The sequence below is a fragment of the Lactuca saligna genome, chromosome 4 (assembly GCF_052625555.1).
Source record: "Lactuca saligna cultivar CGN05327 chromosome 4, ASM5262555v1, whole genome shotgun sequence".
NCBI lineage: Eukaryota > Viridiplantae > Streptophyta > Magnoliopsida > Asterales > Asteraceae > Lactuca > Lactuca saligna.
In genome coordinates, this window is record NC_136420.1 from 207,535,661 (window position 1) to 207,544,058 (window position 8,398).

Here is an 8,398-nt window from a genome sequence, read left to right on the forward strand (position 1 = left end):
CATATTTCCACTCTTGCTATTAATGGAATCGTATAAGCAACAATTTTTCCTCAAATGCCATTGTAAGGATATTTTAAAATAAATAAAATCAAAATTTTCTTTTTATTTTAAAACTATGCGGAAAAACTTATCCTTACAATCCATACGAAAACTTGTTGTTGTCTATTCCTTAGCAATATCTCATAACTCCTAAGAAGTAGCTCAAGAATCCGATCTTCAAACTACGCGATAGAAATCCATCTATGCGATCAGATTCAGCATATTCTTTCTTTAAGTTCCTTTACTTTTCTTTGATTCTTAAAACATTACCATGTGACCCAGTCACAACATGTATCAGGAATCTCAGAATAGAAACTTAACAGAGTTAGATTTGTGGACTTTTACCTGAAGTAGAGTCAATCTTATTGACTTTAACATCCTTAGGTAAATTAGGCAGCTTCGCAACTAATGACCCTTACTTTGGCAATATAAACATATGGACCCTTTGATAATGGTACACAGGACTATTACAGACTTAGCTTTTCTCTTTACCATTTGTTCAACCGAGTTGACTATGGCCGATCCCTTTCCATTGGGAAGAGAATGCTTTTTTCTGTATTTCCAGTGTCACCATTGTCAATGTCCATAAGTTTCAGGAAGTTGATCTTAACAATAGATGAGATCATTAAGGGTCTTGTCATAGTCTATTTCATAGGTGTCCCAAAGGAACTCACTATGTAACTTAGAAAGTGATTGAACCACCAACTTTCTTAAGACATTGACACCCAACTCTCCCGGCTTGTCAATATGTGACTACATCTCCAAGATGTGATCACACCTAGACCTTGTCTTGCCAATAGCGTTCGAGTGACCTTAAATTTTTCAAGAACTTGTGGGTTAGGGAGAATAATTGGAAGAGGAGAGAAGTATGATATCCATGGGACATCATCTTCATTTAGGAAAGCTTGTTTCAAGAGATTTGGGAAGATCATAAATGTCTAATCCAGACATGTTATGGGAGATATTCAAGATAGTTGATCTTTGAGTCCTTAATATGACACCCAATATGAAAATATTAAGGCTAGGACCCAACAAACTATTTTATAACTTAGAAGAGGTATGCCGTAATCCAAGCTATAAAACAATTTGAAGGTAGGTGAATGACGATTCACCAATTTCCACCAAGATAAACGAAATGTATTATTAGGTTTTAATTGGTTTTGAAACTCCTAGATCTTTTGAGATTGATTGAACTGTTCAATGGCATGTTTCAATCTCGAGTGTGCCCTTCAGGTTTTGTGACTGGGATGCCGAGGATCACAAAAACAAGGTGTGAAGTAACCATGCAAATTACTGGGTACCCTTAAGTGTTTATCCCTCAATCGATGTGCCGGTTAACCACACACGCTCCATTGATACTATGATAAACATTAAGTTACCCTTTGCCTACCTTGTTAAATACGAGTTAGTGTGCCGGTTAACCACACACGCTCCACTAACCGACTTAAATAAAGTGCAAAGTGTAATTTCATGGATTAGCACCTTATTCACATTTTTCTAAGTAACTAAGATTGGGTATTATTAAAAGTTTAGTTACTTAGTATTTATCATTAATACTTTTAATGAAGGGAGAATTATAGTCATGTCAAACCCGTTCGGCTAACGACCCTCCACCAGTCAAGCGAGCGGTGGGTGAGAGTGAACACCCATTAAGTTGCCATTTTATAGGCAACAACCTTATACCCACCTTATAGACCGGCTTCGTGAATGAGGCGTACTAGCGGTAAGACCGACTTTACTCTTATACATATAAATATTATTAACTTATAATATTATAAAGTATAAGGGTTGAATTTTAACTTTTAAAATTCTAAGGGCTAACTTGGAATTAAAGTATTCATAAGAGAAAACTTTACAAATTCCAAAACTTGAGGGCAAGTTTTGAAACTATTCAAAACTAATTAATTCCATAACTTATGTATTTAAAGTAGTTTTAATCCAAAAACTCTTCAAGTTCCATAACTTGTGGACAAATTATGGAAGACTTTAAACTAATAAAGAATTAATCTTTTCTTTATTTTATAACTTATGGAATTAATTAAGGTTACATATTTTATTTATTTATTTATTAATGAAGTGACTCTTGAACCTCCATAACTTAAGGACAAGACTCTTCATCTTTTTTGTAACCTTTGCCAACTTTATGAGTTTTATGAGTCTTTAATGTGACTCTTCATGTAACTTAAGGATAAGTTACACAAACACATTTTATACTCAACTCTTAGATTAATTTGGATTGAAAACAACTTTTTCACTCAACTTTTCTATTAATCTAAGCAACTCATAAGAACAAGATAATTCAAATCAAACTTTTTCATGTAATTAGTCTAACCTTTAAACTAATACAAAACATGAATCTATTGACAATTATCTTGAAAATGGATTAGCATGAACATTACCACATTTAAAAACAAGTTTATAAGTTCAAAACAACTTAGGGTAATGTTCCTAGTCCATTTCTAGCTAAAAACCTCGAAGATATGCTGTCTGGGGTCCAACTTGTCGAATGCATGAACACAACTCGGCGAGTTGGATGCATTTTGCCTTGGACTCGGCGAGTCAGCTGGGCTGACAGCATCAAAACTCGATTTTTCAGCTTCTATTGCAGGTATAACAAGAAAACAAGCCTAGGCTCTGATACCACTGTTGGGTTATGAGCATTCTAACACTCCTAAGTGTACATGCAACCCTAAATACCTTGGATCTATGTTTTCTCTATTATACATGCAAATATGAACATCCAAGATATTATGCTAATCTAGCATACAATATTATCAATATAACAAGATAGAATACATACCTATTGATGGTGCTTGTCTTCATGAAGCTTGAGTGCCCAGTGCCCCAAGTGTGACACCTCAAATGGTTCACACAACACCATAAGCACTTGGAATAACTTAGAGAGAAATTAGAACACTTCATGAAATCATTTAGCCCTCATACACACACACATTAGTCACGATTTCTTGAGCCATGGGTTTCTTTTATATGGTGGCTATTAGGGTTACACCATGTAACTCATGACTTTACCCATTCCTTATGCTCCATGGATTTTAACCTCCATGGAGTATCCATGGGTCACCCCATGGACTTAGTCCAACATAAGAAATCTTGGATCACAAGCCCACATATATAAGAATGAATGATTTACACAATCAACCAATATATTTAATTAGTCTTCTTTTGATCACTTAATTAATTCTAGATTAATTCTTGATCAATACTAATTAAATAATCTCATTATTCTTATTATTAATATACTAGAACTTATAATATATTAATAACCGTAAGTGTCTTATTTCTCTCATTATAGTCTATCCAAGTGCATGATGCCATGCAACCCAAATGGACCATGCCGGGTCGGGTCAAGTCTTACCAATTATAGTTATGGACTTAGACATTAATCCAACAATATTCTCATGTTTCACTTAGTTATTTGTAATTTCTTAAACTCTAATTTCAAGATGAAATTCCCTCTAACCGGGGGGGGGGGGGGGGGGGGGGAGATGTGATGACCCAAAATATTTGTCTTGTAAAGTCAGGTAATTCAATCTAATTCCAGACTTATTTTTGCTCTCTTTAGCCTTGTTAAGAATCTATTGAGTGTTTTAAGACTAGTTCAATCAAGGATTGGGGGTTAGGATGTATCTGCTAGGGTTCATTGTGCAACATTCAAGTCGGAACACTCCAAAAATTGGAGTTTACGAACGTAAACTACAGACTATGGCTGTAAACTATTAGCCGGCTGTGAACTCCTCCAATATTCATGATAATCATACATTTTTGTTCAATTCTCACACTTCTAAGTCAAGAAAATCAACTCCCTCTCAAGTATCATCAAGATTATTCGTCTTGATCTTCAAAAAGTGTAAGTGATTCTTCCATTTGTTAGTTGATACCTTTCTTAATCTAGTGAAACTCTATGATTTCATACATGAAATTATTTCTTTTGGTTAGATCTTCAAATCTTCATCACCTACACCAAGAACACCAAGAACACCTACTAGTTCTTTGGGCCGTGAAACCCTCCCCCCGCCCCCCCCCCCCCTTCAAGCTTCAAAACGTATGTATCCTTCCATATACTAGTTATCCTTTACAAGCTCTTAACGTACACCCTTGAAAACAACCACTTCATCAAGAACATTAAGACTTTATGGCTATATCATCTCCCTTAGCCGTAAACACTAACGAAGAAGTTCATTAGCCTTCAAACATCACCGAGTGCATGAACTCCAAGAGTTTACAACCGTAAACTCCTCTTGCGGCCATAAACCCTTGTTTGGTGCATGTCATGGCTACAAAGTCGTCTTAAGTCCAAACATAGTATCGTGAACACTTAATGGATACTAGATAGGACCGTTAACACCTCTTAAATGTGATTGTAACACTTCAATCCATGTGTTTCCTAGTCCCAAAGGTGGTTCTCCATCATGATTAGCTGTTATATACACTAATTATATACATATATGTGTTATCATATGCATAATAGCATCCTATACCGATCTTTCATTCGAATCACTAATTACAGGCGAGTTCATACCCCTAAATTACTTTTTAAATGATTTTAAATGCTTTTATGGGGGGAATACAAGTAGAAACATTATAGTTATTATATCAATCAAATGTGATTAATGACTATTAAACAAATGGATTTCTTATTCTTCAAAACTGTATTGTTAAACAAACTACTTCAAAACATTTTGTCAAACTCTTTTAAACTTATATATTGTCAAAATCATGTCTATGCAAATATAGTTATATAAATAAGTTTGAAAGGGCTTAGGACTAATAATTCGCTTTATTTCCTGTTTCTTATTTGGTTGTGGACTTAGGGTATCGGTTGTTCATCCGCATGTCGTTTGGATCTTAGATATATGTTATGTATATATGTGTAGATATAAATGTTTTTACATCAGTTTAATACCTATGGGTAGCAAAGGTGTACAAACAAACTCAGTTATTCAAAAACATTACAGTAAACTATAATAGGTATAGTTTAGAAAACTACTACTCACTAATTCTAGTACAATGAAACATACAAGAGTCAGTTCATACATGAGTCAATTCAAACATACTATAACAAGAAACAGAAAGAACATACTATAACGAGAAACATAAACAACATACTATAACAAGAAACTGAAAGAACATACTATAATGAGAAACAGGGAGGAACCTACTATACAAAGAGAACATATAATACACTAGAACAGATAGAGCACACTATATAATACAAGAATACTATAACATCAATATGAGCCACTACTTCATGGCATGACAATATACTGTTGTGTCACGTTTTGTAACCAGTCTCCTAGAAGGAGAGCCTAAATTTGTGTATAGATCTATACTGGATTGATCATCCTACACCTTGCTGCTAGCTACAGTGGGGCCTGCAGGTCTGCGGGTGACGAATGTCATACCATTTTGACGTCTTCGAGCGTCGTGTTTTACTAGTCGATCAAGCATGGTTACAATCATATAACATTTTACCACAATTAACAATTAGTTTAAGGTATTTAGTAAAATAGTAGTTACAATATACAATACAACAGTACATCATTATTTTTTCCCATTGCATTCACATTGTGATTTTCTCACGTAAATGGAAATGTAAACTATATTTTGGAAATGATAGTCATACTTGGGAAAAACACTCACTTCTACAAACAAACAAAATGAAGAACATTCGGGTCTTGGTAGAAGGTTACATTTCATGATAAGTAGAAAATATAGGATTTTCTAGGAGATACAAACATTTACAATAAACTTTTACAACAAACATTTATAAACACTTTCTTGAACTTATAGCAACTTTTGACACTAAAATACTTATAAACACACCAGCTTAAATATTGATCCAGTCTTTCAAAATAACTTGTATTCCCATGTCACCATTAGACAGGTACAAATGGCTAGGTTTTGAGAAGACGGAGCACTTTCAGACTTGTCTTTTATTTTGATATATCTATTTTTGGTGTCTTACAAATACATTCAGAACACACATGTATAAATTATACTATTAATGTAATGGATGATGTTGTTTCTTGTTTTACTATTAGGCATTGTTATGATACTGAGCATAAAGACCTCCACCCCTGAATGTTTCCTCTAATTTGGTTTGGGGATGTGACATATTCTGGAGATGTTCAGTGAGAAGTATTCCATTGATTTTGTTCCTATTCCTTTGCGCGGGAACACGGTTATTGTAGTGGTGGATTAGTTGATCCCAAATGTGTCAGTGATTGATTTCGAGTATCATATGACATGCAGCTAGGGTCAGCCGCTATCTTCATCACGGTTGCTTCGGATATGTTGCCTATGTTATGGATACCCGAGAGAAGGGTAAGGTGACCATGGATGATGTGTCAGTTGTTAGGGAATACCCGGATGAATTTCTAGAGAACTTTCCAAAAGTAACTCCGGAGAGGCAGGTGGACATTAGGATTGACTTAGTTCTGGGTACAGCTCCGATAACCAAAGCATCGTATCGGTTAGCTCTTTCAGAGAAGCACCGGTTGTCTACACAGCTACATGTGTAGATGGACAAGTGGTTCATTCGACCTAGTACTACGTCGTGGGTAGCAGCGTGAAAGTTATAGTATGCTCAAAAGTAATATTAAAAGTGATGTTGCTAATTAACATATGATACTAATGGGTCACACTAACAGCAACTTGATATAATTAATAATTATTAGAAATTGATTTTAATAAATATTCAATAAAAGTCTTATAATTAAATTAAAAATTATATATTTCTAAGAAATAATAATTTTCAATAGCAAGTAACATTATATATAATTCATATGGTATGAAGTAATAAGTCATACATAACATTTTAGACTAGAAAGATTGTTTTATCCTTTACCAAAAAGTTAAAGTTTATATTTTAGAAACCTTTTTTTATAAAATATAAAGCTTTTGCCTCCTTCCTTTTATTATTTATAAAATAAGAGTAAAAAAAAAGGAAGATTATTACTTTTTGATTATTTAAATGAGAGATTGACTCTTTGTATATTTAAATAAGTGTCACACCACAAAACCAAGAACGACGGAATACGTTCTGGGGTAGAGGACATCATGTACAATATCATAACAACTGCATAATAGTAAACACAAGCGACAACAACCATTACATTAATATAGTAATTGTAAATACAAACGTGTTCTGTACAGTTTGATAGGCACCAAAAGTTTAAACAAAAATAAAAGATGGCTCTTGAATATGCTCCATCTTCTCGAAAGTTGCATCAGTACCTGTCTGTTTTTGACCTGAGAATACAAGTTATTTTGAAAACGAGTATCAACATAAAGCTGGTGGGTTCATAAGAATTTAGTGTCGTTGCTTGTATTAAAGTGTTTACAATCATGTAATATAAAAGCTTTGATTAATGTTTGAAAATAGTAAAATCCCTAGAAAATCCTATATTTTTCCAGATTTGAATATTTGTAAGTTTGATCCTTTGAGTGTGTAAAAGTTTTCCCATTGAGACTCTAAATTATAAAACTAAGGTTATAGAATTCATTCATGTAAAGTAGATGAGGAAAGATAATATCTAATTTCAACAGTTTTACTGTCGGCTAGATATAATAGTGTTGCACATTTCAGTTAGTAATATATATATATATATATATATATATATATTTACATGTATATATATATATATATATATATATATATATATATATTCACTTCGGGAAGTTAGTTTAACATTTAATTCATAGTGTGTTAATTTGGGTATGAATGTGATCTCTCGTGTAACCAAACTGAGTGATAATATAGTGTTCGATGACCTTCCCGGTCATACGTAGTGTAGCGATGTTTTATCACCCCTGGGCCTAGTGGGCTTGGACTGTAGTTAGCATTCGAGATGTAATAGTGTCCGTCATGTATAGATCTATACATGTAGTGTTTGTTTCCTTCTGGGAAGCTTTGGTTACACGGTGTTCGCACAGTAGGGTGTCGTATAGAGGAATAGTGTGTCACATTCTGGATTAGTGTTTTCTATTGTATTATAGTATAATGAACTTTATAGTATAGTGTATAGAGTGTTCTTCTTGCATAGTATTTAACATGTATTATCTCATGATAGTAGTACTTATAGCGAACATCATAGTGATAGGAGTAATGAGTAGTAGTCTTAACTATACCTATTATAGTTAAATAGAGTGTGGGAATGCATTCCATTGATTTACAAAGGTATTGAATAAAGTGAAGAATTTCATATCTAACACAAATATATATGATATATAACTAAGAATTCAACGATAGTCGGACATATAGCAGTATACCCTAAGACCACAATCAAACAAGAATAGGAAGTAAGGCGAGCTATCAGTCCTAAGTCCTTCAAGTCTT